General features: G+C 43.9%; 1 protein-coding gene across 3 annotated transcripts in view; it reads right to left on the bottom strand.

Annotated features, from left to right (window-relative positions):
* Nucleotides 1–15,654, bottom strand: part of RAD50 (RAD50 double strand break repair protein) — a 34,924-nt gene extending 19,270 nt beyond the window's left edge. For 2 of the 3 annotated variants that reach the window (XR_005626696.1, XM_039701537.1), the window contains exon 1: nucleotides 500–736. The gene's annotated coding sequence lies outside the window, so the exon portion shown is untranslated. Of the gene's footprint in view, nucleotides 1–499; nucleotides 737–4,527; nucleotides 4,639–15,553 lie in introns of those variants that run through there. The other variant, XM_039701538.1, reaches the window with a different exon arrangement.
* Between the last annotated feature and the right edge of the window lie 7,886 nt (nucleotides 15,655–23,540).

Here is a 23,540-nt window from a genome sequence, read left to right on the forward strand (position 1 = left end):
CATATATGATAAATATATTTAAAAACACAGCTAAGGTTCTTCAGTTACTGTTCAAGGTACAAAACATATCAAGGCAAAATCTTCTTTCTTTCAAACTGAGAAATTAATCAACTCCAAGCTAAGCGCCACACTGTGTATCATGAAATCAAACACAAGGGCCCGAATAACCCTTTATTCCACTTCACAAACACTACGCATGTGCCTTCAGAATGCCCCAAACACACGAGAAGCCCCAATTTTTTTTTTCCCCCTTTGACAACCCAGTGGTGCACTGCAACACCCAACACCGCGCAAGCTTTGCCCGTGGGCGTTTCTGACAGGCACATCCAGCGGCACATCCAGCAGCCTGTCCCAGTGAAGAGGAAGGCTGGAGCCCCCCAGGCCATGGGGCACATTCCACCGGGCTGGGTTCGGCTGGGAGCTGCCCCGGGCTCTGAGGGAGGCACCGCGGCCCCCAGGGCCCGTCCCCCGCCCGTGTGGGGTCTGTGTGGCTGCGTACTCCGGGGGTGTTCACGACGGCTCGGGCTCGGCTCTCCCGCGGCGCCCGGCCCGGGAAAGGGCAAACCGAGGCAGGGGTGGCAGCGGGGCTTTCCCGCCCGGAGCTCCGCGCCGCGCCGGGGGCGGACGTTTTCCAGGGAGACATCCCTTCCCCTACCCACCGCCGGAGCGCAGCCCGGCCCGGCCCGGCCCGGCCCGGCCCAGCCGAGCCCGCCACGGTACCGGCCCCGACCGTACCGGCCCCGGCTGCGCTCAAAGGGAGCCCTGAGGGCACGGCCGGGCTGCCGCGTCCGCTGAGCGCTCGGAAGGGAGCGGTGGAGTTTTGAGGCGGTGTCGTGGGTTTGAACCCAGCTGGAAATCACAGAATGAGCTGAGTTGGAAGGGACCCACAAGGTCATCGAGTCCGGCTCCTGGCCCTGCGCAGCACCATCCCCAAGAGTCTGCCCTGAGCCTTGTGCAAACGCCTCTTCAGCACCTTGGTGCTGTGACCACTTCCCTGGGAGCCTGTTCAGTGCCCAGGCACCCTCTGGGTGAAGAGCCTTTTCCTGATACCCAGCCTAAATGTCCTCTGACACAGCTCCAGGCCGTCCCTCAAGTGCTATCGCTGGTCCCACAGAAGAGATGGATATCTGCTGCTGTACCCGGCTGCGAGATCTCCCCTGTCTCATCCAGGTTGAACAGACCAAGCACCCTCAGCCGCTCCTCGTATGAATTTATCTCCAGACCCTTCCTCATCCTCATTGCCCTCCCTTGGACACTCCCTAACAGCTTTAATATCTGTCTTATATTGTGGTGATGAGGCACCATGCAGCCACTGGCTCTTCCCCTACAACTGCAGTAGAATGGGGAGAAGAATCAACTCTAAAACTTGTAGGTTGAGATAAGAGGAGTTTAATAGCATAAAACAAAGTAAATAATAATGGTAAATAATAATAATGAAAATAAATAGGAAAAAAAAACCCCAAATAAGTGATGCCAAATAAAATTGCTCACCACCTGCTGACCAACGCTAGCCCCTTTCCAGTTAACTCCCCCAGTTTATCTGCTGAGCATATAATGTTCCATAGTGTGGAATATCCCTTTGGCCAGTTTGGGTCACCTGTCCTGTTTCTTTCCTGTACCTCTTCACTGGCTAACCACAAGACTCCAAAAAAAAAAAAATCCTTGACTTAGGATACAACAACTTAGAAAAAAACAGAACATAAACATACTATCAACATTGTTCTTTTCTGAATCCAAAACACAACACTGTACCAAATACTGAGAAGAAATTAGCTCCACCTCAGCCGAAACCAAGACAGGCAGTTTTAGGGACTGCAGGAAAGTTCGAGATGATCAGGGGTAGGAAAGGAGATCACTCCCTTTGGCTGGTCATGTTCCTTTCTCTCAAGGGCCAAGAGAGCTCCTTGCCCCCTTGTACCAGTCTTCCACATCTTCCTCTTTGCTCCCTATCCCCTGTTCATCATCCAGCTAGAAAAAAAGTCCAAGCCAGAGGACTGCCCCTGCTTCTCTGGAGCTTTGTTATCCTACTCCTGAGGACCTGGAGTCCCTGCAGAACTCCACACAGGGTCAGGCTGCACGTGCCACGCACAACCTTACCTTGACCCAGCAGCTCCTGGCCAGCTGGGAGCCATCTCAGTTCACTGTACGAGCTGACAGCATTGGAAATCTAATTTATCTACACTTTCAGCCAACTCCAAAATTGATTAATAACATGCCAGCATATTTTAGTATTATATTATATTACAGTATTTTTTACTGTGTTTTCGCCGTGAAGGGAAACAACACAAGTAGTTCTTGTGTCAGATCAAGTTCATGATTAGGTGACAGAGGCAAACTTTGGAAAACAGCCCTTTGTGCTCAATCTCAGCATCATCTGTAATTAAAATGAGTAACAGAGATGATAAGTGAAGTCTGGACCTTATCAGGAGCTGGTAGCCAGCAGGTGGTTTGTGGCCAACAATTCAGGCTTTCACTACAGTTGTACTCTGGTGATAACCGTATCTTTTATGAGTGCAAAAACGGTTCACAAAACATAAGCTATGGCCACTTCAGATTTTGAGACAAGAAGAAATTACTGTCCATATTGGCCAAACAGCCTGTAAAAATATTGCCAAAGTTCAGACTCATCTTTGAGAAGCCAGTACAGCTCCTCTGGAGAGGAGACACATTATACTCCATTTGTGTGTCATCTCCTGCCCTGCAGCTGCCTCGCTATGACTCAGTTGTTCAGCAGCACAATACTTTCTCTATGGCAATATTTTTCCACATTGCCTTCAGATGATGCATGCATCATACTCTGATTCTGTAGCCAGTCTCACCTCTAGAATATTCTGCGAAAGTTCATGATTAGGAGACAGTTTTTGGCAGTGTTTCTGGTAGAGTTTTCTGTTTCACACACACTATTTTCCCACCAATGTGAAATCTGTTCTCTAAATAGAATGTGTGTATATGCTGCTGTGGGATGGTTTAGTGGGAATTTCTTGGTTTGTGATTGTTCTCCTTTGACCAGCACAGTTATCAGCTTTTCAGGGTCTATGAATATGAGTGTGAACACAAAAGGCTGAGGACTAGAAGGACTAGAGGAAACAACCTCTTTCCTGCAACATTTATTATCATGTCATCATCCCTTCTAGAAATCTGTCAATCTGTAGAAGAACAAAAGCAACTACACACTTTTATCTTTCCAGTCTAAACTACTATAAGAGCATCCAAATGCTGATTTCTGCTGAGGAATGGAAGTATATCTTGTATTATTACATGCTCTTCTAAGAGCCCAACATTTTCTTCTTGGGACCTCTTGTGTTTCTTTGGCTGAGGTGTGACAACAGAATGTTTCATAAGTTTAGTGTTAAAAGCTTATCAGGAGCTTTTTCAGTTAGGATCAAAAGATCCTTTTAAGATGGCTTTTTAAACTCATAGTTATGCTTTTTCTTCTGGAATTTTAGGACAAGAATTTAAAAAGAGTATTTTAAAACTTAGTTAAGCAGTATTTTCAACAAAACTTAAACAGATCTTCTCATGAAAGTATGTGTTGAGAAACTGATAATTCGATGTGCACAAGGTCTTTTTCTGAGCCTCTCAAACAGGTAGCTATGGAAAACCAGATGACTCTTCTCACATCATTGAATGATTTGTCCAATTTTGCTGGAAAATTGTAACCTTTTAATGAGTGAGTGTTACCCTCTCATAAGCCCTTGCCAGTCATCTGAAAGTAAGTTTCAGCCATTTTTAAATACTTTGGTTTTTTTCAGTAGATAGAGTTTTTCCACTTATGTTAAGGGACAAGGTTTTCACCTGATGCCAGGACAGCTAATTCCAGCCATGAATACCTGCCATGCTTTCACTGCTGGGCTGCCAATTAAATCCATGCCTCTTCCAGCCATGTGTTCTATGCTGAATTTCCCCAAAGAGTGAGGGTGAGGGAGGAAGGATAAAGAATCCAACCTAGTTAAGTAGCATTAGGGTCTGTGTATGTCTAAGAAGTGATTGGTATTTTACTTAAGTAGCATTAGGGTCTGTGTATGTCCTGGTATTTTTTACTATTTTTTACTCACCTTTGAACTGAGTTTGAGTTAATTTAGAAAATCCCACTGAACAAAGGTTGGCATATTACTGAGAGACGTGCAAAAACTACATAGCTTTTCAGATCTCCATCTCTCTGATTATGTGATACAAAAATAAGAATAAAACCACATAAAGATCTGCGTTACAGAAGGAATGCTCCTATTTCCTGTGATAAGTTTTTGATATCATATCATGAAATGACATCTCTTATCCACAGAGGTATTTTCCCCTTACTTGATGTCAGAAGGAAGGAAACCCCCAACCAGCCCCCAGTGAGGCGTCCCACAGTGCTTATGATAACTCACACCATGGTCTTGTGCCTTTTCCAATATGAGAAAACTTTCCCTTTCATCTAATATTCAAGGTGTATATATAGGCAGCGCATAGTGCATAAATCAAACACAGCTTTCCTTGAACCCAAAATGCTGTTGCTTTATATTTTCTTGGTGAGTTGCTGCTTACCTGGCTCAACGGGAGGTGCAGTAGAAGAATTTCAAGCAAACCTTAAGGCTCTAGTGACTCCAGCAAACAAAGAGGTGGGTCGTTATCTCTTTTTCTTCATTTCCTACAGTTCTTTTGATGGAAGTATAAAATGAAGTCTGGGTTAGTTTCAGCTCTAGTTTGTATGTCCTGTATTTTGTTTGTTAAAGTTGAGATGCTCAAGGCACTGCGTGTCAAACTTTCCTCAGAAGCTGGTAATTGTTTCCCCAAAGGAAGTTCAGAAATAGAAAACCTGATGAAGATGATATGTATTTCGAGATGTTTAACAATGTGACAGTCACTTAGAGGAGAAATACCTTCTAACAGTATCTTCTTTTTAAAAATTTTAGATCTTTATTCCTGTACCCAAGGGGAAATTTCAGGTAAGACTTTCAAACTTCTTTATTCTGCTGCTGTTAATTATTTGAAAAATGATGATGCTTTGTAGCACATCTTGAAGGAAAGAGAGTTAGACTACAAAAAAAAAAAAGACCAAATCCTACTAAAAGGGAATACATATGCTAATTTTTTCATGAGCAGTTCTGTCAAATTCAGTGAAGCTATGGAAATAAAGAACCAATTCTGTGACCATGGTCTCTGAGACTTGGTTGTACTCCTGCTGAAGGCAGCCTCAGGAGTTCTTGCAGAGAGATTACTTGAGGCTGTTCTCAACATTACTGTCTGAGGTGCAGACCCTGAACATCACCTGCTGTCATTTAGAACCAAAGGTGGGGGAATAGGGTTAGTACTTGAAGCACTAAAGTGTTCTCACCTCTTGGCAAACAAACAAGTTGAGTGTTACAAAGCACCATAAAGTTTGTGTCTGAAGGAAGCAATTTGTTGGCACAAGAGGTTATTGCCTACAATAATAAACCTGTTGATCAGTGGTTTCACTTTGTGGTCTGCAGATTTCTCAAATTCTGTGAACTGAAAAATGGTTCATGAAAAGTAATTAAGAACAGCCAGCCTGTTGTTTTAGAGGAAAAAATGTTTAGAGCTTGCAGCTTTAAAGAAGGCTGAGATATAGTCAGAGGGGTACAGTGCTTCTGTCCTGTGTGGGAGGTACAGCTGGGAGAGGGAGCTGGCAGATCTGACATTCTCAGGCTACTCAGTGATAAAGCTGCAACCCCAGTGGATTTTAGTCTGCCGTTACAATTTTTTTTTCTATTTTCCTTAATAACATTTTAAAAAATGTGTTTATTTTCTCTCATGCTGTAGATTTTTTATCAAACCCCAGAAAACATAGGAAAGTACCTCTTTCTGTATTTATACAGAATTTCTGTTTCTGCTGTGCAGGCAAATATTGCAGTTATTGAATTTACTGAGAGATAAAAGTTAACTCATTTGGCAGAATATAATTTTGCTGTTATTTGATTTTTTTTTTAGTGTAGTCATGTTCCCTGTCAACTTGAAAAAACCATAGAAGGACTGAAAGTTTCCTTTAAGAATACTTCAGCAAGCAGAAATATTTCTCTGATGGAGAATAACATTAATCACATAACATCAACTTTAAAGAAAACACATACAGTAAGTTTCTCATGAATTATTTATAGTCATAGAATCATGGAATTGTTTGGGTTGGAAGGGACCATGGAATTGTTTGGGTTGAAAGCTCATCTAGTCCCAACTCCCCTGGCTGGACTAGGGACACCCTAGGTAAAAATATGAAATTATGTGAATGTACCACTCACTTGTTTTCAAAACATGAAATTAATCATCTCAGCATCCTGGCTGACTAAAGTCAACAGCAAAATTTTGATGGCATCTCTGCAAAACCCCTACAACACCCTTCGTTTTGCAGCGTTGAGCATTGCGGCTGCTGCTCAGCAGTGGTTTTACAGGAACTACCTGAATTCATAGAGTCTGGATGGAAGTTAGAGTTTCCTAAAAGATGCATCACCTGTAGACAAATCCTAGGAGACTTGTCCTTAGCCAGGACACTGGCAAGAAAAGGCCCCAAGCCACATCTCAGTAAGAAAAGTCAGCCAGCAAGAAGTATTCCCAATACTCAAATGTCTTCTCTCTGTTCATTCATGCAGATCTGTCTTTCCTTCTGATTAAACATTCCCTTGAACAACCATCAACACCTTCTCAGCAATATGTTCTTCTTATTCCCTCCATTGTTTTGACTGTTACCTTTTGCTATTTTTCGTTTTACCATTATTGTAGCAACCCCAGAACATCATATCCTGTCCAATGAAAGACCTGACCCTACAGAATGCCCTGAATCGCTTCAAGACATACTTTGAGAAGGTGAATGAGAACTGCTGGGAGTCCTGATGACAGGTGTTGGCACCCCAGATACTTGGGGACAACTCTTACCCAACACTAGAGCTGGTTCTGATGGAAGAGAGAGCACCACAAAGACACCACAACTTTAACATGAATGTTTCATATATGAATTATCAGATATTTATGTCTTATTGCAATTATGAACATATTTATTTAATTTATAGAGTGCTTCTATATTTTTACCCTAATGTTCAAAGTGATCATGAATAAAAGAACTTAAAATATTATACATAAAATAATAAAATATTATAAACAATAATATATATAATATATTGTGGAGGTTGTGCACTATAATGAATAGAGTATTAGTCAAGGCTATATGAGTAAAATAACAAAAATATACAGATTAAGAGTCAGATCCATTGATGTGCTCTTCTGCAGGCACTTACTAAATTGTCAAATATTTACCATCTGAAGGCAGGAATAAAAAGGAGAGAAGACTGCCTTTTAAATATACTAATAATTAAGTTTGAGAACAATGTTTTTCCCTGTAATTCTACAACATAATTGCATTGTGTTATACATGCATGATACACATTCTTTATTTAACTAAAATATTTAGAGTGCGAGCAGATCATACTTATTTTAATACCACTCCAAATATATTTTCAACCATGGTATCTTCAAATTTTGTATTAGAGTCAGGAATTTGTGTTGTTGGCTCAGTGACAAGCCAAAACAAAACCCTGAGTGGGTCTCTGGGTTATTGCCATAGAAATATAGTGATAATTATCAAACAGACACAGTGGGGGTAGCAAAGCTTGTCTAATTTAGGCTGGATTGGTTTGTTTGGTTTTTCTTCTCAAGACTGCCTAAAGCTGTATTTTTTATGAAGAGAAGAATGTGATTACAAGTCACTTTTCCTAAATAAAAATATGGCATTTTTCTAGAACCTGGAGTGCCAGAGGAAAACAACACTTTTGCTAGTGTATGGAAGTATTCCCTGAAATGTAGTTGATTCACTTAGCTGACTTTTGGGGCATGAAGCAGTTTGAAGACCTGCCCAGCTAGACATTGTGTAACTTCTAAGTGAAAAATACTTGGCATAAATGTATTTTTGGGAAGTTGTAGCCCATCTCTACTGAAATAAACAATAGGATTATGTAATCAAGCATAGTTATGTCCAAGGAACCATCCAGTTTGTGATGATTATAGCAGATGGACAGGATTTTACAAGAAACAAAAGGGTGCGCATCAAAGAGATTCCCATCTTGGTGACTGAGAACAGCCAGGATAAATCCAAGCATTGGTATTAACAGTGTGACAGTGGCTAATCCAGTCAGTGTTGAAACTAATAAATCTTCTCTAGAGCCACTCTTTAGTGGTGATGAGGAAACCTGGAGAACGCTGTCCCACAAAACCATGCCCACGCTGTTAGTCACTGCTGGAGGCTTAGCAAGAGCAGACAAGAACAAAACAATGAGCTTTGAATGAGCAAACATGGAGGAGGCATCTCTCCAAACAGGGCCCTTCTGACACAGCTCTCAAGGAATCAAAAATGATCCAGATAAACACAGGAAGCAGGGAAACCTGTCTCACACAGAGGATGTATTTAAGTACTTCAACATCAGTTCTCACAAGTAACTGTAAATGATGTACAGCTGCTAAAATTGAGGCAAGGCTGGAAAACATCAGTTTTTTCTAGTGTTGTATGTGTCACTCCAGCTTTCTGCATAAAACTGAAAAGTAGGAGCAAAGGCAGGATTTTACCACAAAGTTTGCAGAAGCTTTATGATCTTAGTCAAAACAAACCCCTTTCAACTAACCATTGCTGAGTGATTTGTAATATTAACACAGGTCATGCTAAGAACTCATCTTTCCTTCAAAAACATGTTAAAACCTGCTAAAAGTGTGAGCTATAATGTGCTGTACCTGCACTGGGGACAATGCTGCTCACCCACACCAAGCTAAACCTCACAAACCAGAGAAATGCTAAGTGCTTAAATGACCAAACTGGACTTTAATTAGCTAGTTAAGCAGAAGATATCTCTAATTAAAATTATGCAATTTTGCATAAGCTCAGCTCACACTTTAAAGTGTATTCTTTCACTATTCTGTCTCATTACCTTGCTGCATCCATGCAGCAAAATCTCTTTTCTTTCCATTTTGTTCTTCTGGAAGTGTTTTCCTGCATTATCACAGGTTAACAGAGTTTGGAGCACATGTAATTCTTGTTTTGTGCTCTATGCTCTTCAGGAATAGCAGTGCCAGGATTATAAAACAATTTAGAATCCTTGGGAGCATTCTAAAATGAGTGGCAGAAATAGATTTTTAGTGTTCCGCCAACATGGTGTATTATCTATTTGCCATGCTGTCAACCTATGGAAAATTCATATCAAAGAAGAAAAGAAAGGTGGTCTTTCAAACCAGAGTCATCCAGGTAGATGAAATAGGTTTTTAGGAGCCCTGGCAGGGAAAGGCTGCACACACAGGAACAGAGAAAATTGCAAGACTGGCTATACAATCTTTAAAATTCACATGTAATATACACAATGCTGTTTACCCTGTGAGTGAAAAGCCTTTTAAGACTTTCATTTTCAGGATGTACAAGCAAAACATCCACCCAAACTAGGCAGAGTCTGCTCTCAGGAAAGTCTTGCTGAGTGCAGAGGGCACCTGGCACCGAGGCAGGCTCCTGCTGCAGGGTCACCCTGGGGGAACTGAAACCCAGGGCATCACTGCCATCGTAAAAATCAGAAAACAAAGAAACAAAACATTTAAGGACAAATATATGGAGTGGTTTAGGCTGAAAAACTCATAATCACAGGTTTCGGAGTGCCTACAATTTTCATTTTCTGGTGAGGGAAGCCAAAGGATTTTAGAATACAGAAGAGATGCTAAAGCTGCTGGAAGGAAATCCTGAGATCTGAAGAAATAAGCATCCCACCACTGTTCTTCTGCCTTGGCACTGCAGGGAGATACATGACAATGGATCTGGGGATTTTTTAAACATTTCACTATTCTGACTACCATTCCACTGGCATTTTTCATGGTGCTTAAAAGCTTTCCAAAACAGTCTGCACCAGCCAGCAGTTGTGCCTTTGCTCCAGTCCAGGACAGAGATGACATCCACATTTTGTCTGAATCTTGAGCAACAGTCCCTTTCATTGTCTTTTCTTACAGTCTGGACCAGCCAGCAGTTGTGCCTTTGCTCCAGCCCAGGACAGAGATGACATCACATTTTGTATGAATCTTGAGCAACAGTCCCTTTCATTGTCTTTTCTCTTCTGCCTTTATTTTTCACTACAGGAAGCATCCCATTTTGTGCAGCAGCTCAGTCAAGCTGGTCTTAGAATAGGATCTGACAGGTCCCCACCAATGCCAGTGTTCAGTGCTAAAAGGGAGATGTGCACAAACTGGCCAGATACTGCACATATTGTTTCCAGAAAGCAGTCACTCCCACGGACTGTCATAGAACTATAAATAAAATTTCTCCCAATAGCCTATTTCCCAGGAAAAATTTTTATTTAATGTAAATTAGATAAAAACCAGTCTTCCCCAAATTTCACAATCTCTCTGGTTGGTAATTGGCCTTTATGGAATCACCAGGGATTTTGGGACAGAGATGCTTCAGGAGCAGCACTATTTTGGGACACAAGAACTAACTCCAGGCATTTATCTTTGCTGTCTGTTGTAGGAAGCAGGAATTCTGCTCACTGCTAGAGCATCCACATATGCCACACGTACCTTGCTTGAGCCACCCTCACAAGGGGCACATACTGCTGGAAGGCAGCAAAAAGCTAAAAAATCATTCATTGAATATGGTGAATATGACTCCCTTCTAGTGACCTGCTTTTTGCACTCACCTGGGTTCTCTCCATTACTGTCTGCTACAAATGAGAGTATCACTAAAGCTTAAAACAGGTTCTACAACCCCAAGGAGATCAGATGAGTTTGAGGATCAGAAAATTTGTAAGGATAAGAGAAAACTCCATTTCAAATGGTTGGCTTTAAGCTAAGTTCCCAGCACAAAATATTGAAACATAACCATTTGAGAAAGCATTCCAGAGCATCTCTGCAGGAGTTGTTCCCTGGTTTCCAGAAATTTCCAATTTCTTGAGCCTTGCAGGCTAGGGAGGCACAAGAGTACTGCACTCTCTTGTGCAGTAGTGCTTCATTTTGTACTCACACCAGTAAAGAAACCTTATCTAAATATTGTAACTTCAATGCATCTGCATGAAGAGCAAAACCAGCTCCTACAAAGAGTTGCAGCTCAGTTCTTACAAGGCATTCTCTGAGTCCATCAACCTCATGCAGGCACATACCTGCAGGAATCACCAGCATTTCTTGACTCAAAGAAGCCCTTACCTGGGATGATCCCAGCTGGCATCAGCAGCACCTTGCACTTCACATTTTATAATTAATTTAGGATGACTTTATTTGCACACTCAGCATAATTTGATTATTTTATTAAATAATATTCCTAAACCAGCTCTAATACGAACACTTATCACACCCTGGCTCCCACCAAAATGCCTTTTTCATTAGTGTCAAAAGTCATTAATTAACTGACTAGATTATTTGTTCACCTCACTTCCATCCTTCTGATTATTCAAAATTGAAATAGAGACACTTTGGACAAACCCAGCAGTGTGGATTTCCACTTGCTGTCTGTTACTCTAGTCTCCAAAGTTTCTTCTGAAATATTTTCTTTGCTTATTCTTATTCCTATTCCTATTCCTGCCAATTCTATTCATGTTTGTGGTGCCTTCACTCTGCTCATACTCCCAGATCAGACCAAGTCCAGAACTATAAGTACCAGAGATTACAGTATTGAGGTCAGGACCTGTTGCTTACATTGCCCTATTTTTTTCTTACATCTTTCTTCAACTTCTTAACCCTGCATTCACGTTAAAAACAAAACCCCAAACCATCAGTGTAATAATGAATCTCCCAGGAGATGGGACTATGATTTGTGTAGGGGCACTGAGCCAGCTTAGAGAGAAAAATGGCACTTGAGCAGTTATATTACCCCAAGTAAAATAGGGGAAAAAGTAAAGGAAAAAGGAAAAATCCCTGCATTGAGAAGTACAGTGATTTTGGAGTATGTCACAAGCAGAGAGTGGTAAAACAGCAAGCAGTGAAGGACCAATCTTGTTCCTTTGGAGCTGGGAAAAGCTGAAAGAACAGCTCATGCTAGTGTTGTGTTTAACAAAAATACTGTGAATTCTTCAGAACTGGGAATTTTCTCCTAGAGACTAAGTTTGTCAAGGGAAAAAGAATAGTCATACAGGTCATACAAAGTTCTGGGACAGTGCTGGGATTCTGCAGAAGTGTTTGCAAATACCAAATGCAAGAGAAGAAAGAAAATAAAAAGCCTGAGACAAGATATGCTGGCAGTTGTGCCGGCCAGGAATGGAATTGGAGACAGATGTGCCCTCTGCTAAGTGGCCCCAGCGTGGGGAGGTCTGAGGTGGGGACACAGCAGAGTCCAGAGCCCCATGGGCAATCCTTTGCAGTGGGGACAGGAAACACCATGCTACACTGGATGGGCCAGCTGTTGGCCAAGGAAAAGGTGAGAAAAGTGGGGTTTTCCAACAAACCTTGAGTTGAAGCTGAGTTGCCCACAGGTCTGTAATGGTGGGGTTGAACATCAGCCTGGCTGGCAGTGCAGCCCAGGTACCAGCCAAAGGGGAGAGAAGGCTTTGCCTGCAAACCAGTATGAGCTTGAAGGAGACCAAAGGAAGCAAGCTGTGAAGCACAAAGAACACAGGGAACCAAGACTGGGTCTTACTCTTTTCAGTTTTATGCCTTACAGATTCAGCCCAAGGGCAGCTGGTAGTGCCAGGCAGGTTCTTTGCCTTTGCATCTCCCAGAGGTGCACTTATGTAGAGTCCACAGAATCAGAGATGTTTGAATTGGAAGGAGCCTTAAAGACCATCTAGTTCCAAACCCCTTGCCGTGAGCAGGGACACCTTCCACTAGACCAGCTTGCTCAGACCCCCACCCAGCCTTGGTTTTGCACTTCCAGGGATGAGGCTTTTCCAGACAATCTGCGCCAGGGTTTTACCTCCTCATTGTAAAAGTTTTCTCCTTATTACTTGCCACATTCCTACAAGGATATGATCCTCAGAGCTGTGTGATGAGAAAGTTCTACAGATAAGTGTGGAGTGTGGAAAAACCCCTCATGTTCTTAGAGAGGACAAACAGACACAACAAAGCAGGCAGCAGCCAGCTGCAGGTTAGCTTGAGCTAAGCCACATAACCACTACTGACTTTTGACTTCCCCAATTCAAAGTATTTAGATATTGAGATGCTTACTCTGAAATGCTGTGGCATCAGACCCCACGAGCGGAGCCAGCAGATCTGCAGACACGGGGCTGCACTGCAGCCACCATGGCTGCTGCCTTCAATTCTGTAAAATAACACCATACCTTTCAAAAAGAAGTAAAAAAGGAGCTTGTCCAGCTTTCCTCCCAGGAAAGGGAAACACAAGTCATTGGCTGATTTGGCCAAGTAACACACCACAGTGCCTTCAATTAATGAAGACCTCAGACTGGAGCCTCACAAACCTGCTGGGCTTCCCCTTTCTCAGCTCCTGGCCAGAGATGGGGGCAGTCAGGGCACCACTGTCCTGATACAAAACCAGCTCTGGGGCACCAACTGTGCCCTTGAGGTCTGGCCTGATGCCTCAAGACATCCTGCATCCCTCCTTCCCACCCAAAAAGGGCCACTTTGCTGTGCCCATTCCCAGGGCCACCCTGGTGCTCCAGGGCAGTGGCTTCTCCTGCTGTAAATTAATTAACTCTTACAGAATACCTGCATTTTATCAAAATTTTGCCACCAATATTGGACAAGTGCTGTAATTTTTCCTTTGTAGGCAATGGGCCACATATTTTTCCATGGGGTTTTGTTGTGCTTTTTTTTTTTTAGACCAGTCTTTTCCCGATTGTCTAGCAATAATTACACTCTGTGAACAAAGCAGTTTTGATTTCTACAGAAGTGCTGTGGAGATGACATCTGCTTGGTCATGCTTTGGATCATCCTACGCTTTACTAATTTTCATGTTGAAAAGACACTCATTATATATTTGCTATCTACTTTCCATGGAAAGTCTGATTAGGTAAGGAGGCTGTCCCAAGGTTAAACACCAAATTTACTGGAACTTTTCTCTTCCAGAAAGTCTCAATTAATGTGGTTTTCTCTATTTTTTTCCTTTTTTTTTAACCAGTTTTAAATTCAATCTAAACAGTTACTTCCTTGTAGAGGCCATAAAATGATAGAGGACTGGTCCAGAACCACTTTCACGTTCTCTGATCCCATCAGCAGGATGAAGACCCATCTCTACCTTCTCTTGCTGGCTGCAGGCATCTCTGCTGCTCCCCAGATGAGCAGCATGGCTGAATTACTGACACTACTACAGCAAATGTGTGAGGTGAAGACAAAGGACATTCAGGTAAATTCAATTTCCATTTTTCTAATCTAAAATTTAATATACTGAATCCTCTTGTTGTTGAATATATAACTTTTTTGAAAGTAAAACAATCTATGTTTTTTATCTATTATATTTTTATCAGTGTTAATGAAGAAGATATTTAAAAGGCTGAATTAATGTGTTCTTTTTCAGAATCTGAGGATTGAAACTCCCAACAATATAGATGTAAGTAAAGGGGTTTTTTAAAATAAAAGTAACTTCTTTACTTAATTTCTTTACTAGAAATTAAGGTAGTTCTTAAACTGTCTTCTAAAATACTCTATTTGTACTTAAGAGCAAATAATTATATTAAGTGTAGCTTAATAAGATATACAATAATTATAAGATATAAAGTGTTATTAGATACAAAACATTATTAAAACCAATCAAATGATGAGTCAAAAAAAGATGCTGTAATATAAAAGGAGCTATACTTGTTCTATGTTTTTGTAAATCTCCTGCAGAGCACACACACATGGAATGATTTTCTGAATCAGTTTTTTGAATGAGATACAGCTAAAAAGGAAAGAACACATTCAATCACACTTCCTGCTTGTGTGTCTGAATAATCATTCTGTTTAGTCTACTTCATTTAGTCCACTTCTAGAGATGGCTTTTTATACCCTTACAATCAGTGAGGGGATTAAATAGTTGTATTAGCTCACCTTCTCTGAAGGATGATGTTAATGCCCCCTGAACAGGACACTGTGACTGGGCGTCCATGAACAGGGTCTGTCTCAAAGACCAAACTCCCCTTTATGCATTTCTCATCTTCTTTTGCATCTCCAATAAATTTCTCCTGTTCCCTCTCAAATGTTCTTTTTTGGATAACTTTAAATGACTCCCTCATCATGCTGACATTAATGACTTTTCTCTTTGCTGTGCATCTGCTAGAATCCTGATTTTCACAGACCACAGTCCAGCACAGAGCTCCTCTGCAAACAGATGGCTATTTGTGGAAATGTATCTGACTCACTGATTTATTGAAGAACCAGAATAATTCCCTTTTTTTCCCTAAACTAGCTACAGGAGGGTTGGGGTTTCCATCCCATTCCATCCCAATCCAGCCCATGCTTTGAAAATTAGATGTGAAGCTCCCAGCTCTGTCGCTGCTTTCTGGATCCTGTCTGGAGGAGCTCTCTTCCTAGGCTGGGGCTTCAGCTCTGAAGTTCTGACCCAGAATCAGCTGCTCAAAGGGCAGCTCACTAGTCCCTTTTCCTGAGGAGGTCCCTGGTGGTGCCAGCACAGCCCCTGTGCCAGTGCCCAGCTCTCCCTTGGGGGGAAGAGCTGCTTCCCTCTCACCTGTTCTTTGGGTCCAGAGGTGGCAGAGGCTGCCTCGGCGTCTCTGTGTTTGCTGTTTGTCAGTAGCAGAAGGATGTGGATTCCCAGGCAAGGCTGTGGGAAAAAATTGTCTTATTCATCATGCAGCATCCAGGAATGACAAGCAGGAGATACAAGTTGGTCAAGAACATCATGGGTGCAATGCCGACCTTCAGCAGTTGCCTGCATTTCCCCCAGTCTTCAGTGATAAGGTTTTTCTTCAGTTTTTGTTGGTCAAGAACATCATGGGTGCAATGCTGACCCCTTCAGCAGTTGCCTGCATTTCCCCCAGTCTTCAGTGATAAGGTTTTTCTTCAGTTTTCATCACTTTCTTCTCCCATAACATCTGAATCTGTTCCTGCTGCTGATGGTTGTGTCCTCTCCTCTCTTCCCTAATCCAGGACAGCGAGTTTAGCTGATCTCTTTCAAAACAACCCCACACTGGAGAGTGCAACCATCATCCATCACTCTGCTTGGCCTCCATCCCACATCCCTTCTCCCCCCTCTGGTGACCTTGTCCAGACCACAAGGTCTTGGAGACCAAAGCCAGTGACTGCTTTGTGGCAGAGGACCAGCATGGCCACCCTAGGGATGGGACGAGGGCCAGGAAATGAGAGGGTGACCCCTGTCCCCATCTGTCCTGGCACACAGGTGTCAGATGTCACACGGGTTCATGTTTGGACTAACCTCAAGTTCATTTATTTTCTTTCTCTTGTGCTGAAGAGACAGGAGCAGATGTGAGAAATCAAACCAGTCTTCACGTGGCTTCAGAAGAGGCAGGGCTGAGTCTTTAGACAATGACATCTTTCATCTGGACATTACAAGACACACCAACAGATACTGTCCTTTGCCAGGTTTCTGTCTGCAGCGTAAATCAATGTGTAGAGCAGAAAAGCACACTCGCCTAAGCTGTTTGCAACCTCAAGCCCAAAAGTCAATAAGAATGAATTTGCCACCCAGGCAGCTGGGCAAAACTCACAATGCTTTTTAATAAATTCATTGTAGCTTGTGGTTATGAATACTTGTATCTCAGTTTTTCTATTTCTTCCATCTTAGGATGAGAATTGTATCAGCATAATCTTCAAAGGAACAGAACAGCTGAAAAATAATCCAGCTATGAAAAAATTCAGTGTTTTTTTCCAGAATTTTGAAAGACTGAAGCAATGGCTCATGCCAAACCTGGCAAAAGAGGTAGGAATTTATTTGCAGGGATCATGCAGCAGAGATGTAACAAAAAAAGATCCATAATTCACAAATGTGTTTTTACATCTACAAAAGAGAGTAAATTCTTACTGGCTTGTTTTTAGTACATGGAAGAATAAATCCTGGCATTATTTCATGTTCATATCCTTCCCTTGTTCTGATATTCAGCTTGATCCACCTGTAAAATAAGGATTCATATGTCTGATAAAGAATTGTATAATTTATAAAATGATTTTGGGATTAAAAAGCTCTAAATAATGATTGAATATTAAGCAATTTCATTTTCTTGATTCATTTTTCAGGGGAAATGCGATACAGAAAGAAGGAGCACAACAATATTTATAAAAAAGCTGAAGACATTCGTCCGAAAAGTATTAAAGACCACAAGACTGGAGAGCTAGAAGTTTACAAAATTGCTGTAAATTTATAAGAGCAGTAAAATCTTTCCTTGTTTAAGAAGTGTTCCTCCTTTGCATTAAAATTTGGCAGGGCACACCTTTAGTGTCAGTGGTACTGCACTGGTTCCTGTTTGGCATCTCAAAGTATTGGGTGGCAAAATGGCAATTTGTATTTTGAGACGAACATTCAGGTGATTACAGAAAGACCCGACTGGACATCAAACCTCTGTTTCTCACGAAGAGGTGGTGTCTGAGTGGTGGGGAGGCTGAGCAGGGGGTGTGAGCAGAGCAGCAGCTGGCTCACAGCACAGCCTGGCCGAGCACAGCTGGCCCCCTGTGCCACCAGCACCCAGGGCACCCAGGGCACCGAGGGCAATTTTATAGGATGTTGTCCCCTCTGCCTTTCCTGGAAACCAGACTGGGCCACTGCAGGGGGAACAGCAATATGGGACAGTCAGAACGCCCTTCTCGCTTTGAAGTTTAAGGTCATATTTCTACCAGAATGTTTTGCTGCTCTCACTAACCTCCTTATTCCATAAGCACTGAGAAACACATCCTGGGATTTGACTCTGCCTGAAGCTTTGGTAGATCAGTGTAAATTTGACAACTAAAGATTTGTAAGGATCTGAACATACAGCACTTAGAGATTTAATAGGTTTTTTATAATGTTAATGGATAGGAGTGTTTAGACCACTACAAATTTATTTCTATTGTGTCAATTAAGTTATATTTTATAGACAAAAGGTTTTTTGAGAAAATATTTATTCTGTATTTTTACTACTTTTAATAAAGCGAATAATTGTTTGTCTCTGCCTTTCTCCCTCCCTTTCCCTCCCAGATTTTCTCCAAGCTATTCCCACACTTCAGGAAATCTAGTTATCAGTCAGGGGAATTAGATCCTTGAGGTGAGCAAGCACATGTATTGCTGAAAGCTATTTCCAATGACGCATGAATTAAAAACCAGAGAGCCCATTAAGGTACCCACCTCTATAACAGAGCTGAGCTCACATGTTCTCTATAGCTCTCTGGATGACGTTTGCTTTTTTTTTTTTCTATGAATATCCCTGTATAAATTAATTTCTTAAAAAACAGATATATAGGAGAAAGAAATGAGAACAAAATTGAGAATAGGTGGGTTCCACCAGTGTTTCTGATCACAGGAGAAGCTTTTTTGAAAATCTACCAATTCTGACATCGTGAGAAAAGAAGCTGAGCAGATGAGCAAGGCACTTGTCACCATGTTGCCAAAGGTTTGATTTATTGTGTTCCAAACTCCTGTGTCAGACATGTCCTGATAAAACATCCCTGCTCCTCTTTCAGGGGCATCCCGGGAACACTGGGGGAACGACAGGTGAGAATCTTGTGATGACAGAATATGCAGAAACAAATCATTTTCCTGCCACATGCTAATTTTCCCAGTGTTTTCTAGAGTTATCCAACTTTTATGAAGGAAAAATACAATTTTTTCACAGTATTGCTCCATAAGACGGGCAAAGCAGGAACAATTGCTGGTGAGACAAGGGTTAATCAGCAGAATTATTATTTCTAAGTTGTTAGCGCAGACGTTGGCATGTCAGACACTTTACCCTGCTGCTGCAGCTCAATGGAAGCAGAGCAGCCTCGCAGGAGGCGGCAGCTGACGGCAGGTGGCAACAGGAGACCAGAAATGCTCGCTGCATCTCCGGGGGAGCTTTGGGGCAGGAAAAGCCTTAAACAGGGCTTTCCTTCCTTCTGGTGCGCACAGCGCCTTGGGTCCATTCGAGTCCCCCGAGTGGCAGCGATGCTGCGCCCAAGCCCCGGCGGTGCTCGGCGCATCCCCAGGACAATCCCTGTGCCCCAGAGAGGGCAATCCCTGTGCCCCCAGAGAGGGCAATCCCTGTGCCCCAGGAAGGACAATCCCTGTGCCCCAGAGAGGGCAATCCCTGTGCCCCCAGGGAGGGCAGTCCCTGTGCCCCTAGAGAGGGCAATCCCTGTGCCCCAGGGAGGGCAATCCCTGCGGGGCACAATCTGCCTGGGCCCTCACTGGAGCGGGAGGGAGGCGACAGCCCAAAGTCCTTCCTAAAGAGCAAGGCGACATCAGCGGAGCGGCTCAGCCCGGCTGCGGCAGGCGAGCGCTCACGGGACATTCCCTGGGCAGGTTTCCCTGGGCTCACAGCGAGCACTTGAGAGGGGCCAAAAAGTGCAGAAAAAGGAAAGAGTTGGTTTGGCTCCAGCTCCAGCGGGCCGTGGAAAACACCCAGGAATGGCGAGGAGAAAGGAGCACGCAAAGCCTGAACAGGGCGTGATGAAACTGCCCAGGAGAAGAAAATGAACCACGCTGCTGGCACGAGGCAGCAGGACCAGCTCAGGGCCAGGAAAAAAAAAAAAAAATTAAAAAAAAAAAGGGAACTGCAGAACTCTAAAGATACCGGGAGCTCTGTCTGGGTCGCTGTACCCTCAGATCACTGCAGACACCTGCCCTCCGACCCACCTGGATCCTGCTTCAGGGGAGAACTGCTCCAGCTGCACTTCAGTATTAACTGTGACTTTATATAGAAAGTTCAAAAGAATCGTCTTTTCTATCATGCCCAGGGAAAAAAGAAATCATCTAGCTAGTACAAATATATGCTGAATTATGTATAATTATTTATAGTATTTTAAGTGTAATATATATTATATATAGTATATGCTAATATTCTGGGAAGTTCTAGACAATATTTTTAAAACATATTATTAATAACACGTCTATTATATAATTTATATATAATATTTTGTGCAATTTTTCTATTTTACATATAAATCGTCTTGTCTAGCACGGCCAGGGAAAACAGCATACCCGTAACGTGAAACAACACTCTAACTCCAAATAACCTCTCACACTTCCCTTTCACACTTTAATTGACCCGGCGAGCAGCATTACTCATCCCAGACCAATTCTGGTTTCCTTCTCGGGGCTCGGCCGGGGGTCAGCGCATGGCGCGGGTGCCGGAGCGGCCCCGGGGGCTCGGGGCAGGAGCAGCCCGGTTCCCGGAGCGGGTTTCCCGGCAGGGCCGGGGTTTCCCGGCAGGCCGGTGGAACTCCCGAGCAGCCCGGGAGCCGGCCCCGCTCCGGAGCCCGGCGGCCCGCGGCGCCCTCCCGCGGCCGCGCCCCGCAGCGCCGATTCCCGGAACCGCTCCCGCCGCCGCCGCTCCCGCAGGAAACCGAAACTGGGCAGGGAGCGGGGCGGGAGCGGCGGGGGAGGGAGGCGAGAGCGAGGGAGCGGGGCGGAGCCGCGGGAACAGCGGAAACACATAACTGATTGACTAACTAACTAACTGACTGACTGACTGACTGACAGACTAACTAACTAACTAACTGACTGACTGACTGACTGACTGACTAACTAACTAACCGATCAACCAACCAACCAACTACCTGACTGACTGACTACCTAACTAACTGACTGACTAACTAAATAACTGACTAACTAACTGACTGGCTGACTAACTAACTAACTAACTAACTAACTAACTAACTAACTAACTAACTGACAGACTAACTAATTAACTGACCGACCAACCAACCAACCAACCAACCAACCACCTGACTGACTGACTAACTGACTAACTAAACAACAGACTAACTAACTGGCTGACTAACTAACCAACCAACCAACCAACCAATCAACCAACTACCTGACTGACTGACTAATGAACTAACCAACTAACTAACTAACTAACTGACTAACTGACTGACTGACTAAATGAGTGACTAACTAACTAACTGACTGGCTGACTAACTAACTGTATAAATAAATAAATAGAAATACGGTGACACAAAAATTAAGGGAAAAAAAAGAAGGGCAAAGGGGGAAGGATTAAAGAAAAAGGAGGGTAAAAAGGGGGGAAAAAAAGAAGAGGGGATGAAAGAAACAGGCAATGAGAAAGGGAGAAAAAAAGGAGGGACATAAAAAGTGGGGTCACGAAAAAAGGGGGGACATAAAGAGGGACAGAAAAAAAGGGGATACCGAAAAAAAAGTGGGTGGACACATAAAAAAGAAGGACACAAAAAAAGAAGGGGGGACAAAAAACCCCACAAAGTGTGGGGGGGGGACAACAAAACCCCTCTGATCTGAGATTTCAGCCACAGCTGGCGAGTTGGTGGCTGGGAATCTCCACTGGGACTGCAGAGGATGTTAAAAATAATAATAATAAAAACTTTAATTTGTGTTTATTTCAGAAAAATAGCACTCCCACCAAACAGGGGAAGGCGATGAGTTTGAACAAGGAGTGGTGTGGGACAGCTGGCCCCTTCCCCAGGGTTCCCCCGCTGGTGCTGCTCAAGGGGTCCCCCCATTCCTTGGCTGGGAGAAGGTTGCAAGAGGTCCTTCCCTCCTCGCGGATCTGCCTCTGTCCCTCAGCAGTGGGTCAGTCCCAATTCCCTCCTCAAGCATCCAGCTGGATGTGTCACTTGGTTTTTCCTTTTTTCTTTGGGGGGACACATCCAGGGCTTACAGCACCCCCTTTGAGAGCATCAAAAAACCGAGAGGCAGAAGTGACAGCTGTGACTGCTCTGACCCCAGCAGGACAGGAGCACCACACCTGCCTCAGGCAGATGTTTTTCAGGCACCAAATCTGAGTCTTGCTTATGTAATTTGTGGTATTGTATGTTAAGGCTGCTGTTCTCCCTCATGGTCTGTGTCTGGGCAGAGATGTTTGCAGCTGGCATCAAGGTTAAAAGCCAACCAATATTAAAATATAGGGACTACAACTCAGACGTTTTAGCTTGTGATTTTCACTCTGCTATGGTCCGACAAGATTTTTGATGCCACCATGGTTGCCCTCAGCACTGGGACCAGCAGCCCAGCCCAGCACAGGTCCCATCCTGCTGTCCCAGCTGGGACAAGCCCCCTTCCCACTGCATCCTGCTCCACTTCCTTTTGGCACCCTCTTTGCACAAGGACAGGACAGACTGCTTCAAACAAAGCAGGCATTATGGATGTTCTTTCCAAGATGAAGCAGAGGTGAAACACTCACAGGTCACTGCACTGCAGCCTCCACTTCCAGCTGACCTCTCCTGGAGGGCTGGCATCCATCCCCAGGGTCTCCCTGCCTCCTGCTCCAGCTGCTGGAGGGCAGCAGGGGCTGGGCGCAGGCAGGGCTGGGCAGGAGGTGGGGTTGGTCTCCATGAGCCCCCCGAAGCCCCTGCCTTCCCCTGAGAAGGGCTGGAGGCACAGCACCACGCTGCCACAGGCACTGTCCTTCCCTTTCCCACAGCTGGGAAGTTTGGCACCTTTTCCAATCAGCCCAGGATGGAGCAAACTTTCCCAGCCAGGAGGCAGATGAGAGGCACGGCCAGCCTTGCCCACCACGTGCTGGTGTCCCTTTGGCTTGACTCCTGCTCTGCACATGGATAGCTGGGCAGGAGATCCATTCACACTCTCAGATGGACACTCTAAGGGCAAATTAAAGAACTTAAAGACACAACTCACATTTTTTCTACTGATCTCAGCCCCAGCTTCACTGGCAGGACTCCAGCAGTCTCAAGTGCACGAATTCCCATTTGACCTGGGGGTTAGTGGCCGGGACCCCGGGGCACCCCGGCTCAGCACAGCCCCTTGATGTCCCACAGCTGCTCCCCTGTGCCCTGGTGAAGACCCATGTGAGAGGGTCCGAGTCTCTTTGGCCTTTTTAAGGAGCTCAGGCTGCTGCAGGTCTGCACCCTTGTCAGCAGAACTGTCAGGTGCCTGCAGCTCACAGAACTTCCCTCAGCAAATTGTTCATGACATGTCTGTGTCCTCCTTCAAGGAGCATGGGAAGTCCAAGACCATAAGTGAAGCTTTTGCAATTTCCTTTATTCCCACCAAAACAAGCACACAATCTTGTTTGGTCTAATTTAAAAAATTTGCTGTGTTATCACTGGGAAAAACGAATAATTTTGAGTCTTGAGATAGGTCTTTCTAATTCCAGGAAACTGTAAACGGCCCATCCCAGGATATATTTATTGTAGCCTGCAGATCAGAGCACTTGCTGGGATTACATCATGCCAGCTGGGCAGAGTTTCAACATTTCTGACATTCATTCTCCTGCATGTGCTTCAACCAGAGTTCCTTTCTGTAAAATAGGCATTTATAAGAAATGGAAACAGCTTGCAGCAAGCCCTGCACCCTCAGGGCTTCTGACCCAGAAGCAGCCCAGTTGTTTTGGTTGGCTGCCCCTCGGCAGTTTTTAGGGCTGATACTCCATCCCTGCTCCTGAAAAAAAATAAATCACTCTGCATTAACCCCTCGCTACCTGGAAAGTCCTTGGGAGGAAGAGGCATTTCCTGCCCACAGATGACCTCGGTCACCAAACTGGGACAGCAGCTGGGTGCTCCTTAATGGGGAACCATGACAGTGTTGAGGTTATAGG

The sequence above is a fragment of the Passer montanus genome, unplaced genomic scaffold (genome assembly GCF_014805655.1).
Source record: "Passer montanus isolate IOZ18808 unplaced genomic scaffold, ASM1480565v1 scaffold15, whole genome shotgun sequence".
NCBI classification, from domain to species: domain Eukaryota; kingdom Metazoa; phylum Chordata; class Aves; order Passeriformes; family Passeridae; genus Passer; species Passer montanus.